The following is a 24,930-nucleotide window of genomic DNA, read 5'->3' on the forward strand; positions in this document are numbered from 1 at the left end:
ATGTTTGTTTCTTTTCTGCGTTGTATACCCCGAGCGTTTTTCCCGTATCCTCTTTACATTGAGACATTAATTATATCTCCATGTCGATAAAAATGGCACTTTTTACGATTATATAAATATTCCAAAGTATTCCAATGTATCCAAGTATAGTGTAGTCACAAATTTTTAATTTATTTATAATTAGATTTTTCGTAAGTACATATATTAAATTTTTTAAATATCTATCAGAAATTAAAGTTTTTAAGTTTTCTTTAATTTATTGTTATTCATTGTTATTATCTTCTCATACGATTTTTATCATCTTTCATACATTATATATTATATATTCGTGTATTATTATAATATAAAATTTTAATTCGAGAAGGAAAGACAATATTTATAACATTCAATTTTATTAAAGGGGATCTGTAGCTTATAAAAGACCAAGTCTCAAATTGTTATAAATTGCTTTATAAATAAGCGAGGGAACCTAGCGTGATACACATTTTCATTTACCTGCATACACATTGTATAGAATCGTGAACGTATATCTCGCGACTAGTACGTCGGTCAGGTACAGTTTGCCGTGGCTATGCTCGTTCATTTGACGGAGAATCGGATTTCATTATACATAGCGCGGCTAGATTGAACGGATCAAACGAAATGCCGATAAAAAGTTTGCAAATAGGCTTTTTAGAAGGAGAGATCAACACGATTTCACGTTGGTTTACATAGAAACCGTCATATCGCGAGCCAATTCTGCGTTGTATGGAAAAGTAAAATTATCGAATTATTTTTAGTGGATCGCTTCACGGCACTTGACTGTTATTTTCTAAAAGTAAACTGTAACAAAAATTTATAAGTAAAACTGATTTTTGCCTCGAATATTATAACTTTGATATCGCAAGAAAAAGAAAGAGAAAGAGAGACGAGGAGGGAAGAAAAACAGAGAGAAATACATGTAGAGATTTAAATTATACAGCGCACCGGATATATTGAGAATGATAATTGATTATTCACAAGAAAGAAATATTAGCAACCGCATAGAACGATAATTCAACGCGGCTTAATGTAGTAGATACTTTATTGCTAATATGTTCATTATCTTTTGCGTCAAGGTCATAATTTGCATACACATACGTATCTTATCGCGGAAGGGATTTTTACTGCGATTTAACGAGTTCTGGAAGTTTGTGCCAAAAAATTAACCGATAAAATGGTCTTACTCATTTTTAATGATATTTATCACTTTGATCTTCTAATTGATACACACTGATTTACAAACCTGTCGGTTAATGAAAAATCAATATTTTTTTTGCGGCCGTCATTATAAAAGCAACACGTTAATGCGCATTTTATCGCGTTGTGTAGATTTTACAGAAACAATTTAACGAACATCGATTATATACCGATTAATAGCGAAGCAGCCGTATTTAAGTTGACCCTGTGTCACTCTCATCGATCTCTGCTATTTCCGGTTCCACTCTCGCTTCACATCAAATAGTCTACCCATGTGCGTTGCCGTTGTATAACACGAAATTTCCTCGATATCGGCGTTCTCCCCCTCTCCCTACTCCCGATGCAATCTTGGATTTATGTAAACATAAATTCTCCAAAAAACTCAATGAAAATATTTCCCATCATGTTTACTTGTTCGTATTGTTTTTCTGTGTGTTACCTTTGAAATGATTAGTCTCGTGGAACAAAGTTTCATCAATTATATACCAATATATATATATATATATATATATATATATATATATATGTATGTATATATATATTTTTTTCTTATTCAAAGAATTTAAATTTTGTGTATTTTTAATAACAAAAATTGTAATTGATGCGAATAATATAAACATGTAGCCCATAGTACTATATATATTTTCGAATGGATGTAAGCTATTTTTTTCGTTTGAAACATGAAAATGATATAAACAAGAGATAAATAGTTTTAATTCACAAATCTGGCAAATACATTCCGCTTCGAATTGGATGCATATCGACCTATATATTGTTGATCATTAGAAGTTGATTTACATATCCGATTCGAGTACTTCTGATCTAATGACAATTTATTTTTTTATCGAAACTGCAATTTTGCAAATATGCTCTTTTTCAAATTAATTGTTTTACAATGTAAAATACAATTTTTCGTAAACAGCCATCATATTGCTATATGCATATATATATATATATATATATATATATATATAAAACAATGAAACGGATCGTTATAGCATGCGCTGGTAAACAAACTGCTGGTGTGTCTACTTTGCATTACTTACGTAGCATTTCTGTCACATTGCATATGCATTCGCGAGAGTGACTAAACATTTTGAGGGTTAGCCGAGATAAATTTTCCCAAATTTCGTTTCGCGCGCGCGGAACCGGATGGACGGACGACGCTTGCGTGTGCAGCCAGGCAGATTAATCAAACGGTAGAAAAATTGGAAGAGGAAGCTATTGACAGCCGGCGCGGTATAAAAAATAAATGAAATTCAATACTCGCGCCTGCGATGGGCGGTTAATAAGCAAAAATCTGTCAACCAGCAGCAATGGCGCACTTAATTAACGTCGTATGCCTCATGGAAAACTTTCGAGGTACGCGTGATCAACAATTTATTATGTTCATCTGTCTCGATTTGATGACGTCTGCTTAAATAATTATTGATCTCGTCTCAAACCACGAGCGGTATATATGTCTCATATACATATAATAATAACATATACATTTAAGATAATATAAAATCTGTTAGGAATCTCGGATTAATATATACGTAATAACTTGTGATACTGTTACGCACATGTTCTCCATATTATATTTGGATTGTAAATACAATTGCATTTACTTAGCTTTGGTAGTTTATGAATAGTAAAAAAATATTTTATAATATACATTTTTTATTAACATTGAATTTATCCAAGATTATCTTTTGAGAGGATTCAATAGGAAATCATGTCGTAACTATACAAAAGAAATATTGTTTCTATTGGAGAACATTATAAAACTTTTAAAAGAGTACTGTTTCATGTTAAATTAAATATATTGTATGTTCTATTAGGAATTTGATAGTATACTTTTCCTTAAATTATATAGATGTGTGTGTGTGTGTGTGTGTGTGTGTGTGTGTGTGTGTGTGTGTTTGTTAAAAGATCAGTATTTCTTAATGAAACCATGGAACAAGGTTAGATCAGCGCTTACAATTAGTGTGAATATATCTAATTTATAGTGGACTTTCTAATAGAGAAGTAATTATTATTAAATTGTTAAATAAATGATTATTTTATCATTTCCGTTTTAAATAATGTAAAAACACAGACAGAAACGCAATCCGACGGGGAACCGCTGATTTCGCAAGATATCACGTAAAGAAAAAAAATTGTAGCATATAAAAATTATCAACAAAGTTTATTTTTATGATTTATATACGACTTGCACAAATACTACATAACACGCTTTTTAAAACGTACAGGAAAATTAGACTAGTTTTTCAAATTATGATATTGTTGTCCTACGAGAGTGTTACCGTCGGCAAAAGAATGTAGTAACTTCAAATGATTGCAGAATGCTATAGTTTTAAACATTGTAATTATTTTTTGTGTATCTTAAACTAACTATAATTCGACAACATATACAAGCATTCTCATATTATTTTTTGTATTATATACTTTGTCCAAAGATTGATAAAAAAGCAATTGATGTGCGTATATTCTTTTCAAATTGATAATGTGTACTTTTACTGATTATTTATTGAAGTACAATATATTGTTGTAATATAGATGTAATACAATTACTTTAATATATTAAAGTTTCTAATTTCTAAGTTTTTAATTTCTAAAGATCAAATAAAAAAGATTCTCACTAAATTTTGTATCAAGCGATTTTTTTGCGCAATATATGAGAAAACTTTATTTTTATTAAAATTTATTTGCATGATTTGATAAAAAGAAAAGTATAAAAAAAGTCAAGAATCCTCTTTATAAAAAAAAATCAACAATAAATCTCGAATAAGAAAGTCGTGCAATATATGTTGTATTTTTTATTTAAAAATATATTTTTTAGCAAACAATAAAGACATATTGTGTAAAATACAATCGGAATTTAAAAATTTCTTTACGCAAAATTATGATTCAAGCGATAGAATGTCCAAGATATTTAGAAGTGCGCCACCATTTTTACGTCGATAAAATGTCCGACGGAAAGCGAACGGCTCGTTGTGCGATGAAAATACATTTTATCTTTTTGTTTATAGATTAGTTAAGAAAAATAATTTTTTTTATAACTAATATTCCACATCATTGGATCATTTCACTTATTATTAATGCAGAAATGTATATAGAGCATTCCAAAATTATTGCAACAATTTTTTTCTTCGAAAATGTTTGTCGGATTTATTTTGACACATTTTTTGTAAGACTTTATAAAAATATTAATCAATTAATTGCTAATTTTTGTCTGAGATAATATCTTTGTAATACTTTGTTGAAACTTTGTGTCGTATTTTTACACGAAAATCATGCGTATGGAAGGCTTGCCTCGAGGATGAATTATCGATATTAAGATGTTTCTACGAGTTCTTTGTGAAATATCGTCAATAGATACAACGTCTGCGACGGCGCTGTGTGAGCTAAGGTCGCCATAAAAATTCGGTGATTTCAACCGACGGTGAAGGCAAGGTCTTCTTTCGTCTCGAGCATCGATTCATGCGCACTCGCACTTTCCTCCATTTTTATTCGCGGCATAACATGTCTCTCCCTTGGTCTTTTTAAGCCGGACGGTAAACTACGCGTTCCAAGAAAAATAATATCGCTAATATTATTTCTCATATGAAAATCAATTTAGAAAATAGTTGCAAAGAGGAAATCGCTTTTTTTTTGTTAAACAATTGGCACCTGTACCTGACTTTTACATAAAATCTTATTTATCGTTTCTCGCATCACTGACCATACATTTACAGTTGTATCGAGCGTACGCCATATCTGTCTAATGCATATTTATACATATATAAATATCTCCATTTTGTTGGGCAAACATACGTTTTTATAATATAAAGTCCTACATATCGGAATCTCGTTTGATTGTTGGGTTTTATGTGGATTTATACTATATCAATAACCGCAGCAATAAAATATAATCGTGGAACTGTGTCGTTATTAATTTTTCAATTCTCTCTTTTCATTTGCTTTCGTAAGTTCTACCGACAATGAAGCGCATCAACTTACATATATTGATTAACAAATATTCAACCACTATCAAATAACGATCGAATAATAATGTTTTCTTTTTTTTTTTTTTTTTTAGCTCGCGATAAACGAACGTACGTTATATAAACGCGTTGTGAAAAAAATGGTAATCGTGTCAAAATACGTGGTTCCGATGGCAAAGAAGTATAAACCGATCCTAAGTAATAATGAAGTAATAAAGGTTAAATTTCGAAGTTAATTACAAGCCGATGACGCGGAACGTAATTTTGTCTGATATTGGCCCATTTTCAGGTTATCGTAGCGAAAATTATATTTAACGTAATTATTTTGTTGGCAACTACGAACTTTAACCTCCCCATTCGCGTTATAATTCACGCACGGTTCATTGCTCCTTTACATTTTTTTTTTATCTCGGCCAGTTTAAATGTTTAAATAAATATCTGCCAATTTTACATACATTATTAGTTTCGTATTTGTTTCCGATCACTTTCCGTTTTCAGCGCGCTGCGCTGAATGCTTCACGTGCGATGGTATTGTTAATAATTACTGGAACATTTATATCTTTCGTTTGCAAAATTGGGCTTTCGATTTCTATTGCGCAAACAGGTTGACTGGGAAATACAACATTCCTCCGCGTGACATTCTTTTGCCAGTACCTCTTCATTTTGGTGTGTAATTCCCAGGCGTAGGGTATTATGTAATTCACTTTGTGCCCGACTTTGCGACTTGAGCTCTCTCCGCTGTAAAACTAACGTTTTAATCGCGTAAGAAGAGGATTTCCCGTTTTACTTACAGAAGAGAATAAAAAAGTAATCGAGACGGAAATCCTGCGGAAATCTAAAGTCCGAGAAAAGCGCGAATGACCTCCGGCGATTAGCGAGCGTTCCTTCGCTTTATCCGCGATCAGAAATGGAAAGTGGATCGCACTTTCGATTGCCGAGAAAAAAGAGAAAGACGGAGAAACGAAGAGAGGAAGAGAAAGGGAGAGAAAGAAAGAGAGAGAAGGGGGAATTGCAGAAAGACGAACTGCGCGTTTCACATTTTCATTACGTTTCTATTTCGATTGATTGCAATTAATTGAACTGTTTCTCTGCGCAATTTAAATTATTCACGATAAACGAGAAAAAACGAGTTCGCGACAATACCGTTGTGGTTTTTACGAAAGACGCGCTCGTTGTTTCAGATCGTGAATTTATTAACACATTTTACGGATGGAAAAAGATATCGAGCTCGGTAAAAGTTAGGTGATTCCGCGGATGTCCGACAATCTTGACAGAAAACCGATCGTACAAGCACTTTTGCGGACTCTGGAGCTAAACGCATGTAATTACATCGAATTCGCTTTCGAATAATGAGAATAAGAGAATGCAAAATTAACATGTTAAAACGACACATTTTATACGATAGAAACGGGCCGTTCAACTGTCATCGTAATAACTCGATCGATATATTTAATTAAATCACGTAATTTTTGCGAAAATATATATTCCATTCTCTTTTCCTCCACGAAAACAAAATACTTAATTATACATTACGTACATTAAGGTACCAATGTATAGAACAGCATTTTAATGCAAATCAAATTATTTCAAAGTTTAGTTTGCTCCGCACGCGTGAGTAGTATGAGTAGTATTACAAGTTAGGGAAATTCGGCGGAGTATTGCGAAAGAAGAGAGAGAAAGAGAGAGAGAGAGAGAGAAAGAGAGAAATAGAAAGCGAAAGAGTGGCGCGTCGATGGAAAGTCCGACGAAATTTTTCAACTACTGAAGCACCGAATCGCGAAGACCCGAAATAAAATTTGCTCTGCGTCGCCCTCGCGCCGGGCACCGCAAATACACCGAACATCGAAACGAACTTCATGACGATTTCATCGACCGATAACCGCGATTGGTTTGACGTTCAACCGCATACCTATGATTCGATAAGGTTCGAAACGACGGATAAAATATGAGATTTATTATAGAAACGAGCGAGCACCATCATCAATATTATCGCACTTTCGATTAACGAGAACGCGCTGTAAATTTCTTTTCCGATAAACAAGGATTGATTTTAGTCTTTTATCTGACACACTGTCTGAAGGTTGGTTTTCATCAACGTTTTATAAACTTTACCCGTAGTTTAATTAATTTTATTTTACCTCTTTCCAATAATTATATATTCAACAAAATACAGAGAAAGAAATAAATAGTTATATTAAAATTAAAATAAATTTTATTTCGAGTTAACATTCGTGGTAATGTGTAAAACATTCGTTTTCCTTAAAAAAGATACACAAGTAACATACTTGTCGAATATATATATATATATATATATATATATATATATATACATGTACATATATGTATATGTATCAATAAGATATTCTAAAATCAAAAGATGTCAAGTAGAGATGTAAAATTTTATATAGGATAACCGTTCAAAAAATTTTTTATATATTATTAAATTGCATTATACACACACACATACACACACACACACACACACACACACACACACACACACACATACGCACATATGTAACATATAACATAGGTTTAATAACGCGTCAATGTGAGAATTTTTTCTACATCTACGAAAAGAGCTGAATGCGATTTATTCAACATGCGAGTGAAAAAATAGACGCACACGCGATCAAGCTTGCATAAATCCTAATATTTTTTGTAAAATATTATTCCCGGCATCCTTACACGACCGTATGATAATTACGCTCTGTATAAAAAATGTGCGCCTCGTTCTCTGTCCAGAATCAGAAATTAGAATACCGAGCACGTGAAAAGCGACTCGTACCTCCATGGAAAATACTGGAATGTTGATTCAACGGTCGGAGAAAAAATATTTTTTCCCGTAGAACGCGATGCAGAGGACGTTTCAACGCTTGTACAGGCGTTATCAGTGCTTGACTGGTGAAGGTCGCGGATCAATTTCTTGAAATTTCAGTAAATCTACGGAGATGCGATATATCAATTGTACAAATAGTTGTAACAGCAATATATTTTATGGTCAATCGGCAATAATTTTAATGGCGAAGAACAAGAGAAAGATAAAGAAAGAAACGGAATATCTAGATTGCTTAAAATGTCATGTTTATCTTGTTATCTCCATCAATTCAATCGACTATGCATACATATTTTTTATTTTAATTTATTATTTATATTAAATTATTTCTTCTTTTTGATAATATTTATGTGTTAATTTTTTATTCAAAGATTTCTTGATTATTTTATTCATATTAGTTTGATAATATTATAATTTTATAAATACAGATTTTTTAAATTTTCTTTACACTCTAGATTTGCGATTGGAAACCTTAATCCGGCTTTGATGATAATATATCCATGAGAAATTACATAAACACAAATCACAAGGCATGTTGCACACTTTACAGTATCGATTGATTCGATTAAAAAATCACCCGCGCGCGCTTTTTATTTGGATTTTTCGACAAACTCGAGGAGGATCAAGGGGGCTTACTGTCAGGTTCCGTGAATCTTCTCGACTGTGAAGAATGCTGCCGGTCCCAACTTTCGTGGGACCCAGACACCGTTCTGGGAACAGCCAATGGGACACGAGTCGGAGGGAACGAGTTCGTCTCCGCTTCGTGGGGGGCTGAAAGCACACATACCACCTGTTTCTACACGCACATAATGCAAGATGTGCACACACACACACACACACACACACACACACACACACACGCGCGCGCGCGCGCGCGCGCACGCACAGACATTCTGCAAGAAATAAAAATTATTTCAGATCATGATTATATATTATTATATTTGCTAGGGAAATAAAAGACTAAGTTTGAAGAATCGTTATCATCATCACACATTTGACAGCAATATTTTTTATATATTTTAACTAGAGAAATGATACGAAAAAATATTATATCGCTATTTTTTTTCGTAAACCTCAGTACGGATGATGCGAATTATTTAACGGAAAGAAAGTTGCGTCTGCGAGATGTAATCGCGTAATCAAAGATACGTCTAAGGCTCTATTGGAGCACGCTGTAGCGTGTAGAGGGGAGAGGGGGCAAGTTCATTTGCGAGATATTACATTTTATTAATATTTGCTCGACGTGCGCGCGGCAAACATTCCAAATTCACGACGGTGCGCACGGTGCTTATAGAAGCGAGCGCCTCTCATAGAGGAGCACGTACACGCACGGGACACGGGCGATTCTTCTCTCTCTCCTCCGCCTTTTCCCCCTTTTCGCTCCTATGGCGTATGCACGAAAAAGAGGAAACTCTGGCGGACCTCGTTCGCGTTTGCCGAGCGTAATTTTTTTCCCGCTTCGCGTTTCGAAAAATAGCTCTCGGAGAACGGAACGGAGCACCGGCCGCCGCCGCCGCCGCCGCCATGCTGTACGAAGGGCTCTCGGCGAGCGCTAATACGCGCGTGTGATTATCCTTTTTCTCCGTGTCGGCGTTTTATGGAGGAGCGTACGTACGGAAATATTTAAGGTCTGCTTTCCGAGAGATGTATGGGGACGTTTTGTATAGAGGACTCGCGCACGAGCTAGGAAACAACGTGATTTGCGAGGAACGCTTTTCAGAGACCTCCTCCCCTTTCCGCGCCGCGCCGACCGGCGAAATCCGACAACGCGTCGTAGTGGTCGTTGTCCTTCGTGCATACGCATCGCCCTTTACTTTATTCTCGTGATGAGACAATTTTCGACACTAACTGAGTTTTCTTCAGCGCCTTCGCGAAGGGCACGTGAAATTGTGACGTCAAATCAACCGACGTGAGAGTAATGGCTCGGTTGAGAACTCTTGCATGTAAAAGAACTGATTAATTTATGTAAAAATGCAATGTTTCAGTATGATACTGTACTTATGTGTCAAATATGCCGTTTATACGAGACAAAAATAAAAAAATATATATATATATATATACATAGAATATATGTGAATCAATAATTATTTAAACGTAATTTGGCAATGTGAGAGATCTTTGAATATTTATAACGGTAATAATATGTAAATTTTGACATAATATACTGACAATGGATCACGCAAAAAGAAGAATCTATTTGATAATTTCTTTTTCTAACACAAACGATATGCGTTTTGACAAGTGCGTTATCTGATGGTCCCCGACGACCATTCAGCAAACTTTGGCGACAATGCGGAGTCGCACGGCTAATAATATCGCGTCGCTCGCAAACCGGGATTGCGTGCGGTGTGTCGCGAATCACGGCGACCAACTCTTGATACATACGTCATGCACCCATGCATACACACATGTATAAAGTAGGGAGACATAGTCAATCTCGAAACGATCTCTCCCGATAGCCGGCCGCTCGTTTCGCGACGAGTCGCGACGGCAATTAGATCGGCACGATGGACGCCTCTTTATTACCGTGCCTGTTTTGCGACGAGTCGAACAAGTTATTCAGCGCGTTCAGAGTATTCTAACTACCGGGCAACGTAGTTGAAAATAGTGGAAGCGTCGCGAATAACGACCGTATAAATTTCGCGGGACTGCCCCGATGCTCGTTCGTTATGTATGCCAGAGCGTGAGGAAGAGAGCGAGCGTGAAAAGAAAAAAGAGGCACCCGGTACGCTAGCTACGCGAGCGAGTGAGCGAGTGAGCGAGTGAGCGAAGCTAGCGGGCGAGGCGAGGCGGCGGGTGTTTGAAAAGTTGAAGAAAAACCGTGGCGGTGTTTACCGGAGCCGCGGGTGGAAAAACTTTTCAGACGGCGGCTTTTGAATGGTCGTCGATCGTTCGCCGAACACATTCCGCCGCGCTGCGCCGCACCGCGCTGCACCATTTCACGGTGCGCGAATTTACCGGGCGTATTTTTTCGCGCGGAAGGGAGAAAGAGATAGACGGAAAAAGAGTACCCGCGCGCGCAAGCTCTCTTCCTTTTTTTTCAGCGCTTTATTTTTATCAGTAAATTCGTCGTAAATTTATCGGCTACCATTTATTGCCGCGGCACGCGCACCGCGCAAACGAAAGTGACTTGGTAACGCTCCGATACGGTTTCGATATAGCTACTTTAAAAAAAAAAAAAAAAAAAAAACGTTGCGATAAATAACGCGTTAATTAAGATGGGAATTAATGGGCTCTACGATTGCGTATTAACGGATATTGGTCGTGATATTTTCCGTGAGATCATCTCTTGTTGTTTCGTGGACTTATAAATGATAACTTAAGCACAATCATCTCTCTTGCACACACACACACACACACACACACACACACATACACACAAATTAATAAAAACGTAATAAACTATGCTATTGTAATATTAAATAAAATCTATATTAACTTCTTAACCAGTATCATATATAACTGTTTTATCTTAGAGATTATACATCACGTAGGAAAAGAAAGAAAAAAAAAATACTATTGTGTTTCGAAAGTTATTCAAGCAACCTATGGGTTATATAATATTGAATTTTTTCTTTATATATATATCAATCGTTAATAAATATATAATCTCTTATATAATTTGTAATAAATAGATAACTAATGATTGCAAAACCATATAGACGCATGCACACCGATGCCTAATTATCACGTTTCCCAAATCAGAGCCCAAAGTACTAATTAGCAATTATCCATTCGATCTGTCATACTTCCTGACGTAGTTACGCGAGAAAAAGTTCATCGATCCAACGAGTTTGTCTCGTTAACCTGATTTAGGGAAATCATTCGTGTCGCGGATTGTGTCAATCTGATCTATCGCGGGAGCGCGAAACGTTTGGTCGTATAATGGACGAAAAAAATCTCATTCGGCGGTTAAGTCGATCGTGAAAAACACAGATGATCTTGTCCATTGGTTCTTTTCCGGCTTAAAAACGATTCTATATGCGTATGACCGACTTTATTTCGTTTATTCGCTTTTTTCAAGGCTGTGACAACGAAAACAACTAAAACAGTGATTTGTGAACTTGTTTTATAAAAATCTTTATTATATTTCAATGCAAATTTAAATATAACAAAGAATCATCTCTATTCTTTTATACCATACGGAAGACGCGAGAAAGTGGAATTGATAATAAATACTTACTTTACGACAAAGTAACAACTACGCAAGTGGCTCGCGCTCCGAAATTACAGCATAAACGATCGGTTATTTGATTCTGATTAATTTCCATTAACGTCCATCGGCATAATTTGATTTCTATTAGCCTCGACCGATCGGATAATGCCGCGGCTAATAAGAATGCCATTATCGACGCTTGCTGGAGAACGCTAGAGAGAACGTTGCACGATGCACGACACCTGGAGGAGCGTACATTAAGAGAAGTGTATCTCTCCTAATGAAGCGAAGCGGGGAGGGGAAAGGGGAAGAGGGATGGCGGGGGGCGGGGGGCGGGGGGGGAGGGGGTTCGACGACGAGGCGACGATGAGATAGCCCGGCCGTTTGAGTTTTCGATCGGGCGGGGCGAGATAATGCGATTAACGCCATGCAAAATTGGACCTCTTTGAGCAACGTGTCGTTCGGTCGACGATGCAACGCAGTTACCGCGGGAAAGGCCCGTATGCACGCAATAACGTCGCCCGGCGCGCTGCCGTGTACCTACATGTACCTTCCAGGCACCGGTCAAAGTGCGGCGATTTTTAGGGAAATTTGTAAACGAGAGAATTCACGCTTGAAATTTCAGCCGGCTAATCGGCGCGAAAAGAGAGATCGACTGACGAAGATATCCGGTTTACGATAATTGCCGCGTTGCGCTTTATATACTCGAGAAAGTTTTCCTTTTACGTTCGTTTGCCACTATCTCGTTCATTTATGGGTACCGGATGTCGTACCGGTTCCGGCTAGCAACCACGCGCGTCGTTGTTTTTCCATGAAAAACTTGTGATTCGATGCCACGATACAGCTTTGAATTATATACTTTAGTCCGCATGGTTATACTTAGAACACTCGTGGTTATATTAAAAAATATTAAAATATTAGATGCAATAAAAGATCACATTACTGAAAAATTTAATAACAATTCGTATAATATCCTCGTATCGAAAATGTCGTTGTAGCAAATCAGCATAGAGATGAATAGAAATAACGATTCATATTTCGTATAAAAGATAAAATATTAAAAATCGAAATAGCGGGCGCGCTCATCATTTACATCCATATGTGTGTTCGGCGTTCTCTATTCTATAAACTTGCACGCGATCAAACGACCGACGGACGGAGCGAAGTGAATCCACACGAATTCTACGAGCGACGGTGGAAAATGCAATCGCGCAAACGAATCCGTCCGTGTGCTAGCAACGATCGGTTGTATAACGCACGAGGGCCGTATACGCGCCTCGCGAAAGACATACGGCGGAAACGCGGCCGTAATTCCGCGATAGGACCGCGATTCGTCATCGCGGAGGGGGGCTCGCAAATGGAAGCCTTAATACGCGGGTATTGTAAGGTAGATTGGAATCGTCGAGCGGTGGCGATGCCGCGCGGTCATCGCAAGCCCGCGACGACCGACGACACAGATTGAAAGCATCCCGCGTCCGCGTCCGCGTCCGCGTCCGCGTTCGCGTCCGCGTCTCCCCCATCGTGTCGCTCGATCGAGACGATCGGGGTGACCCATTGGTGCGATTCACCCAGTACAGAAGCATGGGGTTAAATGCGGAAGAGAGGTATGGCCTACAAAAATACAGATTTCCAATAACCGATAGCGGTCCTCTCGCTCGCACCGCCGTTCTCCGACACCCTCCATCCGCCATCTCTCTCCCACTTGGACTGGATACAGAAACAATACAGCACGCGCGCGGCAGGAAGAGGGTGCCTTTCTCCCTCCCGGCCCGCCGGTCTGCTACTCGCCCTTGTCCTCCGTTCATCCTTCTTCGTCTCGATTCTTCGTCTCTCTCTCAGCGCGTCATTCTTTTCCCGCGAACCGGCGCACCATCCAACTCTTCCTCCGTTGTCTCCGTTCCTCCGATAGACGGTTTTTTTTATTTTTCCGAGCCTCGATCCCCATACGATCCGTGTGTACAACGGGACCACGTGTTTAAGGTCCTCTTTCCAAACAAACAGTGGACGCGCTCTTTTCGTCTCTCTCTTTCTCTCTTCCTCTTTTTCTCTCATCCCTTTTCCCTCGCACCATCGATTCCCACCGATTCTTCATGATATCATCCTCTCCCTCCCCTTCGCTCATGCATCTTTCTCCCTGTCCCTACCTCCGCCTGTCTCTTCCCACTCTCTTCTTCCTTTCTCTTTATTCTCTCTGTCTCTATAGTTCACACGATGGTTAATAAACCATTGATTGGATTGACACCGATATCGGGAGTGTTGTGAATGAGAGGTCGGCGGTTTCTCGAACACCCACATTCTTCAATGTTTCTTTCTTCTCTTTCGAATATCTCCATCGACTATTCGTTTTCTCTATTTGTCACTGTTTCATTGTAGTGTAATGACGATTTATTACCTTTGTGTTTTTAAAAGCTAGATGTTACAGATTCTATCTGTAGGTTGTTTTCTTTTGATACAGATATGATATTAAAAGAGATACATTTTAAAAATGACGCTTTCGGAGAGACTTGTAAAAAATATATTATTGATCAATTTTTAAATAATAAAATTTTTTTTAAATAAACTTTTAATAAAAAGAACATTCGTACTTTGTATGTACATAGAAGTTGTATACGTTTTAGAATATATAAGTGAAATATCCTAGTATCAAAAGTGATATAAATTACAATACGAGAACATGTAAAATTTCACGTTTATAGAAGTAGAATTTGTTAATTTAACACGTCAAGTTGTTTAAAACATACTGTGAAGGATTTTTCTTTTATATTAATGTATAAACAGAAATTATATACGCTTCGCGAGTTAAAGAGTTAACGTTCGTTTAAATTTAATTATCATACCTCAATCAGATGTTGAATAAATTTTCATCAATATAAGCGCATTTCCGTACTCCGCGGTGCGGATCTGAGACAATACGGCCCGCGATAGGAGAAGCAGTGAAGCATGACTGTTTAACATAGTGCCAATTTCACAGGTGCACGGGTCTCGAAATAGGCCGAGCCGCGTTACCATAGGGGATTCGCAGGAGCCAACGGGACGTACGGCTGTGCGTAATATCGGTCATTGACAGCGATAGTGTTTCGCAGCGTTCCGGAGAATGTGCGTTCACGGTCATACACGTACCGGGTGACGTTAATGCTGACCTACTAATGAAGACAGACCGCCGTCGACGTAATTCGAACGCATCGCCGTTCGATCGGTCGTCGCCGATCGAACCAACCACGAGACGGATAAGCTTTTTTCCAACGTGAGGGAATATCGTTCCTTTGTGAAACGCGAGGAGGACTCGATCTGAATTCTCTTCTTTCTCTCGAGCGTTGACATTCTCATCGACAGTATTTCAATGAATGTATTTTCCAAACGATAAATGCAACGGAAGCAATTAATTTCTCATATCGAAATCGATATCGATGCGCAGAATAAAAGTATCCGGAAGAAAATTTTATTTCTTGAGTTTTTATACTTTTACACTAAATGATATTCCGAAGAAATTTGTTTCTTACGAGTGTCGGATGATGATTCGTGGGTCATGGTGTCAGACGAAATTAGAGCATGTAGAATCCCGTGTCGAACGGTCGTGAAATTGCATACCTACCAATGCGATCCACCCAGTATGCATTTGTGTTGCACGTATGCGGCTGTTAACGTGGCACGCGTATGCACAGTAGCATTGGACCACGGGATTCGGGTGAGGGGGTGTTTGAGGGCGGGGTCCGAGCGAAGGGGGTCAATGCGCGTTAATTGATCCAGTGTCAAGGTCAAACCTCTCTCGCGCGTCATCGCATTATCATCGATTATTGGACGTATCCCCTGGTCAGTTCTCAGAGAGCCAGTCCGCCACGAAGTGTATTGAATCGATAGCGAATGGATCGATAAGATGACGATATTAATCCCGGCTTTAATAGCAAAATGATGATATGATTAGTTTCAAGCGAATGTGCCATCGAATGTAGTCGCTTCTCTCTGCATCAGAACTGATACGTTCGACATTTAACTGCATTTATGTTTAATCCATAATATGGATTTTAATGGATTTTACTAAAATGCAAATATCCATAATACTTGACGTTTTCGAATTAAAAGTACCTAGAAGCAACTCTTATATCTGATAATTATTTATGCACACACTGATACAGGTATAAATACGTTTTTCTTTTGCAAAAATACAATTAAATTTTTTTTTTTTCAGCCAGTTAATTTTTTCCATGTATTTTGTATCGCATAAAGATTGTTTGTTGTATCTCTCATTTTAAGAGCTATTAAAATTAAATATAAATTGTAATTATATTTTTAACCGCAAGCGTTCATTAAATAATCCTATAGGGTTTTAAGCAAAAGATTCAGTTCTCAGCTTTAATTCTCAGAGTTTCGATGCATCAAGGTAGTCTTTTGCCCGATTGAATCCACACGTCCGTCATGACGAAGGTCGCGGATTACGTTCAGAGAGAGTGTTCGGAAACGGACGAGTACTGGCAAAAAGCGAAGAAAAGGAACGCAACGTGCGAGGCGTCCGCGGTCGCTGCAATAAATCGGTCAGACCGTGCTGTCACTCGCCCCTGCGTGGACACAGTTTCCCGTCGTGCCGTCCGATTTTTTTTTTATTCCGGTGTCAGCTGCGGCATCGATCCCAAAACGAACGGCACGAGACGTCGCGTCGCGCGTGGCCGTGAAGAGAGCGGTGAAAAAAAAGAAATAAAGCGAAAAAGAGAAAAAGAGAAAAAGAGAAAAAGAGAGAAGGACACGTGTGTTTTATATTTTTATATATATATATATACATATATATATATATACATTGTATATAAATAAATAAATATATATTTATAAACATATATATATATATATATATATATATATATATATATATATATATATACACACACACACACACACACAAAATATATATGAGAATGTTGACTTGCGCAATGGCTATAGAATCGGTCGAAAACGAAAGTAGATGACGTGGCTGGACGTGGATGCCGGGGCCGGCAGACAGACAATAACCAATCATGTGCAATTAACCTGTGACACCATGACACCTAAATACTCCCGGACACCTATATAGCGGTTATGTTCCCATTATGTGGCCGTATCGACACGTGTTCCGTGCCGCATGCTCTACGCACAACGCAATGCCGGCACACGCCGCTCCGCACCGCACCGCTCCGCACCGCACCGCATCGCATCGCATCGCATCGCATCGCATCGCGCCGGCACACATTCGCGCGCATTGTGCGATACGTCGCGTCGCGTATAGACGGCCCCCGCGTATGTATGCTGGACATATTGATACACAGTTTGATACACGCCGATTACATAATAGGCCTATATCACGCGGATCGGACGCCGTGGCGATTTGCTCTCACGATCCGACTATGATCCAATCGCTTCACCATTATTACTCGATCGCTCGCCGTACCTTTCAGTCGTAGAATTCAGACTTTTGACGTACTGTGATTGGAAACTTAATCTTTGCTCTAATTATATCGCCTCGTTAAAAGATAGATAACGTTTCTTTATTACGATATCGGACAAGGTATAAATTGCGTGATGTTCGGAGAGCCTCCGTGCTCTTAACGATAAAATATAATTCCAAAAAGTTATAGTCTAATATAAGTGATTTAATTTAAATATATAAATAATAATGTAAATCTATAAATGTCACATCGGCCGTTCAATTTTTTTAGACGGCCTTAACAAAAAAAAATAGTATAAATCTTAAGATAAAAGTTTTAAATGATATTTCATTAGGACGTACGAGAGAGAATATTTTGTGTAAGTCTTTGAATAAATTTCCGTTTGCAATTCGCACCGAATATACCTGTATAGGATCAAAGGTGAGAACTTTAGGTCGGGACCTCGACTCGTGCTCTGAAGCAACCTGCTGGCCTCGCTAGTGTGACCCCTTGTCAAACAAGTCCTAGATCGATTTACCTAGTAGTTCCCGTTTCGTCATCCGACTGTCTGCTGCAACCGGTTCGTTGCTGGGGATCTTCGAGCAGCTCTCTAAGAAAAATTGATTTGCAGAGGTTTGCGTGTTCACGCGATCTATAATGCGTGCGCCGCTGAAAAATAAACTTAGCTTTATTCATTAGGAAGATATTCTCACGACAGAATGACGACGCGAACGATACGGTGCGTAAGCGTCGGGACTGGCATTATCGATTACAACCGTGGGATTTTATCGCGTTTGATAGCGGTTAAAGACGTCCGGACGTGCATCGCTCGCCACTGGAAGATTCATGATATAATGGTAGAAGGAGGCCGTGCGAGCACCTCCTGCATACGAAATCGTGGGATTTTCACCAATGAAACTCCTCCAACGATTTCTCTATAGAACTGCTGGCACAGCTGTCTGCGAGGATGAACAAAGCTTTGAAGCGAAGCTCTAAACTGATTGTTTGATCGTGGAACGTCGGGTTGAATACTATGCATTAATCAGGCAGCGGGTCTTGTCGGGGCGAGATTGTACGACTGAATTGCTTATCGTTTGGGTGGCTGACGTCCCGGAGATATTATTACGGAGAATGTAATTACGAATGATTATAAATTCAGTAAAATGAATTCTACTTGGCGCAACTTTCGGTAGGGGAAATACAGAGGAAGTTGTGTGTAAAACACGCTTGTATTTTAGCACGTCGACCTCAAAACGTTCGTCAACGCCGGGGCTACGATTTAACTTCTGAAAAGACTGACGTCAAACGAAACTTTCGGGCGGTTAGAGAGATGGGGAGATAGACTAGGAAATCGCCCGCGGAAAACTGTTACAGACATGTCGCGAGACGCTACTAAGCGGAACTTGATAACTGGGCGTATATACGTTCGAATGCGAAAACACATACATGACAGTCCGCGTTCTCGGAAACTTTCAGTTGGAAATTTACTTGGCAACAAGGTAAATAGCTTTTTGCTCGCGTAACAACTTAATAAATGTCACGCCGCTCGTCGGGACTCGCGCGCGCGGCTCTTTGCGAGCTACCGAGCACGAGGGAGAGGGAGCACGATTTTTGAATTCATTTGCAATGCTTAATATGAATTACAATCGCGGCTCCTTGCATAAGTATTTTTATCCCCGTTTCGTATGAGCGTTTTTGCTTCTGTCGTAAATATATATCATCTCGAGGGATATTTTTACATGTTCTAGCGCACTTCAGCTAGATCGCGTTTATCCGCCGCAAGACAGTTACACGCATAAAGTCGTTTTCTGTCATAACCATTCTTTTAGCACTCTCTTCAACGATATATTATAACGATTAGAGTTATTAATCCTAGAGATACCGAACTACTTTTGCTTGCATACGTTACCAAGAAGGCCATTTTTTATCTCCGAATGTTATAAAAGAGGAAAATTGTCCGCGTCACGTAATACCGTGTGGTTTATTGCTGTTATATTACATTCGCGAATATAGAGAACGATTATACGTATAAAGTAAGAGTCTACCAGTGTTGTGTGTATGTGTGTGATGAGAAGCTATCATGAAATGTGTGTTGCATAATTTGCAATCAAAAGCTGTTGGACATTTTTTTAGACTCATATTGCTAGGATTAATGATTAAAATTAAGTAGATAATAGCATATAGTGAGTGAATGTGAGATGTGCACATAAAACGTTTTATACATTAATCTTTCTGTAAAGTAAACTTTATATCGTTAAAAGTACACATTGTTGGACGCAATATTAAACACAACTACACGCCTGCTTTGATGTCTGGACTTCATAATTAGTCTCGCAATCAGCATTATTCATACTTCTTCCAAATTACAGTAGAAACGTTTCTAAAACAGACAATATCGTTTACAACTGCCAAGATGCAGCCAAGCTTCAATTATTCCGTAAACGAGTTTCCGCGAGCTTCGATCAGACGGAAGATCCGTAGGGTTCTGCAGGATCCTGCAGAACTTCTGCAGCCAAAGAGCTACAGCTTGTTGGGGTTATTTGGAGGGGGCCGAGCTGCAGCTCTGCTGGGGGTCTGACAATGGAGATTGCTCTCTACCATAAAAGGCGTTGTGCTCCATACATTTCTTTTCTCTCTCTCTCTCTCTCTCTCTCTCTCTCTCTCTCTCTCTCTCTCTTCGGCAGCGTTCCAATCCGGTCCTTCGGTAGCTCTATGCAAATCGATTCAAACGCAAACCGGGTGCGAGATCGTCGATGGAACGGAAGGCTGCAAAGACAAATCAGTTGGCGAACGGTAGCGACTTGAGCGAGTCGTCTAGCGCGAGTCGGCGACAATTCGGAAAGCGATTTCGATATTTCGCCGATCAAGAAGACGGAAAAGTCAGAGTCAGAGCGAATATGAGGCGCACGCCGACTCGTTGGGAGGGAGAAAAGTGGCGGGAAAAGCAGGGGAGTGCGTGGGCGCAGGATCGATGAAGGGCGCAAAATGGCGACGACGCGAAAGGATAGGACGAGAGGAGGAAGGAAGATGATCCTCTCTTTCTCTCTCTTTCTTTTGGTCGGCAGAAAGAGAGGGCGGCAGCTTACCGGGGTTGGGAGAAGGCGAAGGAGGAGGCGGCTATGAAGAAGCGGCATGGTGAAAGAGGAAGGTGAGGTATCGGATGAATAAAAAGAACCGCGCGAAAAAATTGAAGCTGACGTTGGAATCGAACGTGGTCTCTGGGTCAAGGATGCCGAGAGTGAAAATCAAAGAGTGCCAAGCGCGCGCGCGCGAGCTCGCAAGCGGCTTCGCGAGCTGATGTACGCGAGGGCGGATTGTTTTTATTTCCCTTTCGTTCAGCAAATGAAATTCCATTCTATAAACACAGGGTGTTTGTATCTGAGGATATTGTAACGCGCGAGCACGAAACTTATCGAATATCGAATATAACATTCTCTTTTTCGTCGCGATATGTTTCCTGCATTTGAAGCAGAGTTGTCTCTTTTCATTTCTTTATTTCATTTATTTCTTTTATCAGTTAAATGATATTCATGAATTGCATTAGATTGTGTTACAATTTGTTGATTGTTGTAATAAGATCGCGTCTTTTTCTATTTATTGCATTAAAGTATAATTTCAATTATTAAGTGGTAATCTATTTACACAATATTTTGTGTGTACATTTAAATTATGTCGAACAATATTAGTATCGTTATTTATTAAATAGATAAGATTAAAAATTATTCTTATATGATATATATGATAAAAAATAATAACGAAAAAAGTAAAATATTAGAATTAATTTCTTGTCACATCTTTTATCAATGTTCGCAGAATGATGTTTAATTTACATATATTTAATCATTATGCAAATTGTTATATTAATTGTTATTTAAATATATTTTTACTAGTTTTCCTTCTTTATGAGAGCATTCTCTTAATAAGAGACTTCCAATAGGAGACTTTGTGTCATATTTTGTTTCATATTTTTTATTATGTTAGTGCTTAAAGAAAAATTTGTTTTTATCCATTCTAGCTTTATTCTTATTATACAATAGTGTTTCGTAAGCAATAAATGTTCTAATTAATTAAAAGTGAATTTTAACAATTATTATCGGCGAATCGTTACCTTACGTAGGCAGATTTTGCTGGCGCGGACACTATCGGAGGGACGGCGGGGGAGAGGGGGGGGGAGGGGGGAGAGGAAGCCATTACTAGATTATTCCCCTCAAACACGAACCTTCGTCCTCTTTTCGTCCCTGCGTAATTCTGGACGCAAGTTTCCTCGGGTCAGCCGGATATCCCCGCACCTTGCGTCCCCGACGTGAGATTCATTAACTTACACGGGCGCGGCTGCCGCTCACGTCGGTCGGCCGCTCGACGGAAAAGTGTAATCGACAAAGTTTATCGAATGGAAGGGAGGGTACGCGCGAAGGGTCGAACCCGGAGGGAACGGCGACTCGAGCGATTTTCCCTCGTCGCTCCGTAGAATATGTACGATGTAAAGTAGTAATCCAGCTCGTAAAGTAGTTTTCTCGATCTGACGGAAAAAGAAAGAAAGAGAGAGACAGAAAGAGAGAGAGAGAGAGAGAGAGAGAGAGAGAGAGAGAGAGAGAGAGAGAGAGAGAGAGAGAGAGAGAGAGAGAGAGAGAGAGAGAGAGAGAGAAAGAGAGACCTTTTCCGTTCTTTTAAAAGTCGAACGGAAAGTATTTGTACATTACATATATATTGCGCGGTGCTTTTCTCTCCTGTGAATTTCTGTAATTTTTTTTATTTGTCGGCAATCATACAAGATGTCGGTCGGCTGATCCCGCGGGTCGAACTTAATGAAAGTTTCGCGCAATTTCGGTTGCGACTGGATATCACTCGACTCTGTGGATATCACTCAATTATTTATTTCGCGCAAACTTCCGTCGGTTATAGAGCTGAGTTTTTTTTCCTGAAATTATTCGACGATCCCCAAGCGAAGGCTATTTACGACCGTCGCCAGGCATCGCGGTGCGCACTGCCTTTCGCAACAGCTCGTAAAATTGAAGCAGCGCGCCCGCGAGAATAGGAGAGGTCTCGAGACTCCGAGGATCGAGAGAGAGTTAATTAGATATTGAATTAATGCTCCTAGGAGATGCGACGCGTCCGATGAAAAGAGCACCGCGCCTCAGTGGATTTCTGCGAATTTCCTGGATCCAGCGAAAATAGCCTTCCGACACACTCACAACTCTCCCGTCTCTCCCCTTTCTCCCTCGTTCGCGTCCTCTTTTCTGGACGCCTTTCACCTTCGAACTGAGCGTCCCTAGGCCCTCGTATACACCGGGAGTGGGTGCGATCGGCCTCTTCTTCGCGGGATTTTAATTACCGGCGTATCCTTACTCTTAATTAATTATCGCCTGTACCACCTCTAAATAATTTTAATTAAAATTGTCGAACGGTTCTCTCTCTTTCTCCCCTCTCTCCTATCTCTTAGATCAAGTCAACGATTACGAAATTTAATTACCCGCTACGTATATAGCAGTTTGATATTACGCTTTGAATCTGTCAAATATAAATATCTAACGTAAGAATAATTAATTTTTACCGGCATTCTTCTCTCTTCTCGTTGATTCTAATCCAATTTGCCTTATTGGCTTTTGTATATTCTATACGAAGTATTTTTTCTACCACAAGTGATAAATCCTGTTTAACGCATTTGAATATCCTTTTGTTAAGGTTGAGGAAGTTCTTGTTGAATAGAAAGCGATTCTAAACCGTCGAAAGGGCCAAGCTAAGGTTTTATCCTTTTATATCTGCCTTCGATCTTGAAGAGGATTATTCTTACATTATCATAAACGAGTATTCGCATATTTTGAGGAATGAAAAATGCGAGCTCTTACTATATAAACATAATTTTTCGCTCAAACTTTCATATATTTAATTAATCTAATGATCTAATTATCTAATTATCTAATTAATCTAATATTTATTAGTTTATATTGTATTATTTCTGCTTCGTATACATGTTATGTGTACGACGTGTACACGAGTAATCAATTTAGCAATTCGTTAAATTTTGTCTGATCATTTTTCAACATGGCTTTCGTGTATTTCCGCGTTACTTTCGCAAAAGTTAATAGCAAACGCGAGTTAGGTTGGTAGAATAAGTTCCCTTCCGGTGCCCTTTTGGGCCGGCTGTGCATTCGGGCACACGGAGTAGGGGTCCCTTTCTCTCCGTAAAAGTCCAAGGGGAGTTTCTCTCCCGTGGATGGTGGCGGCAGCGCCAAAATGGTGGGTGGCTTCATAGCGCGGAGTGACTTCCGCGCCAGGTACTTCGTAATGGCGAAGTTTACTTTGGCCATTTGTATCGGACGGACGTAGGTGAACACGGGGGACGAGACGGGAGAGCATCGGGGAAAGAAAACGGTACAGAGCAGACAGAGTGGAGCGAGGCGAGAAAGACGTATGGAACGAAGCGGAGAGAACCGAGAGCCGCGAGATGAAGCAGTGACGCGCAACTTTTGGCGCAAGTTGCGCGCTCTCCTTAATTTCCTTTGTCCTTTGTAATATAAAGGATCAGGTCATTGACAGGATCAAGATAGTAACGTTTGCGAGTACGTGATGCTGGTATCTCAGCCAGCTGAAAATACTGTGGGACGTACCAACGCTGTTTTATCAAATGTTTTTCTGTCATATCTCTCATAGAAGAAATCTCCCCCAAAACGATCGTTGAAAGTTGCGCGTCACTGCGCACCGAGGCAACGGCGAATCCTCGGGAAAGGGAGAAAAGGGTCGAACTCGGCGGCCATAATAATTCACGATATAAAGCTAAAGTACCGCGGAGGAAAGTTTCGCGGACTCCGCCGTGCCGTTCGCCCTTTCTACGCGCGCGACGTCGATAAATTAGCTTACACTTTTTACATAATGCGACGTGTCGTTCCCTTGATGTAGAAGGCGGCGAGATGACTCGGCCACCTCGCTTCCCCATTGCCCAAGCCACCGGACCGGGTTGCCGTACATCTCCGGGAAGGTGTGTACCTAACTACCTCAAATTCTCTCGCTCTCTCTCTCTCTCTCTCTCTCTCATGTCCGCCTCCTCGGGTCAAATTAATTCCGGTATTAAAATTTGGCTTGCAAATATTCCAGACCCGCGGCTATGCGTGTGCGGGCGCGCACGCCACGACGTCGACGTCGACCGACGACGACGACGAAGCCCGCGTGCATTCACCTACTCGTCGGTGCTCACCGCTTCGCGCCGTCACGCACACGCATCGCACACACAGTCATTTCCACTCCCCTCCCGCCGCCCCAGTGGTATACGTACCTGCCTGCTGCGCGCGTACGTGTACGCACGTAATTTACATCTGTTATTACGGGAGGAGGCCTCTGCCCGTTCCGCTCGCTTCCGCCACGTTC

The 24,930-nt window shown here is 39.7% G+C and overlaps 1 long non-coding RNA gene and 1 pseudogene across 3 annotated transcripts in view; one reads left to right on the top strand and one right to left on the bottom strand.

Moving 5' to 3' along the window:
* The window catches only part of LOC140665400 (uncharacterized), a 197,864-nt gene that overhangs the window by 68,565 nt on the left and 104,369 nt on the right, over positions 1-24,930 (bottom strand). The gene's annotated exons all lie outside the window — the stretch shown is intronic.
* The window catches only part of LOC140664447 (uncharacterized), a 28,684-nt pseudogene continuing 27,556 nt past the window's right edge, over positions 23,803-24,930 (top strand).

Source organism: Anoplolepis gracilipes, chromosome 4 (genome assembly GCF_047496725.1).
Source record: "Anoplolepis gracilipes chromosome 4, ASM4749672v1, whole genome shotgun sequence".
Classification (NCBI taxonomy): Eukaryota; Metazoa; Arthropoda; class Insecta; order Hymenoptera; family Formicidae; genus Anoplolepis; species Anoplolepis gracilipes.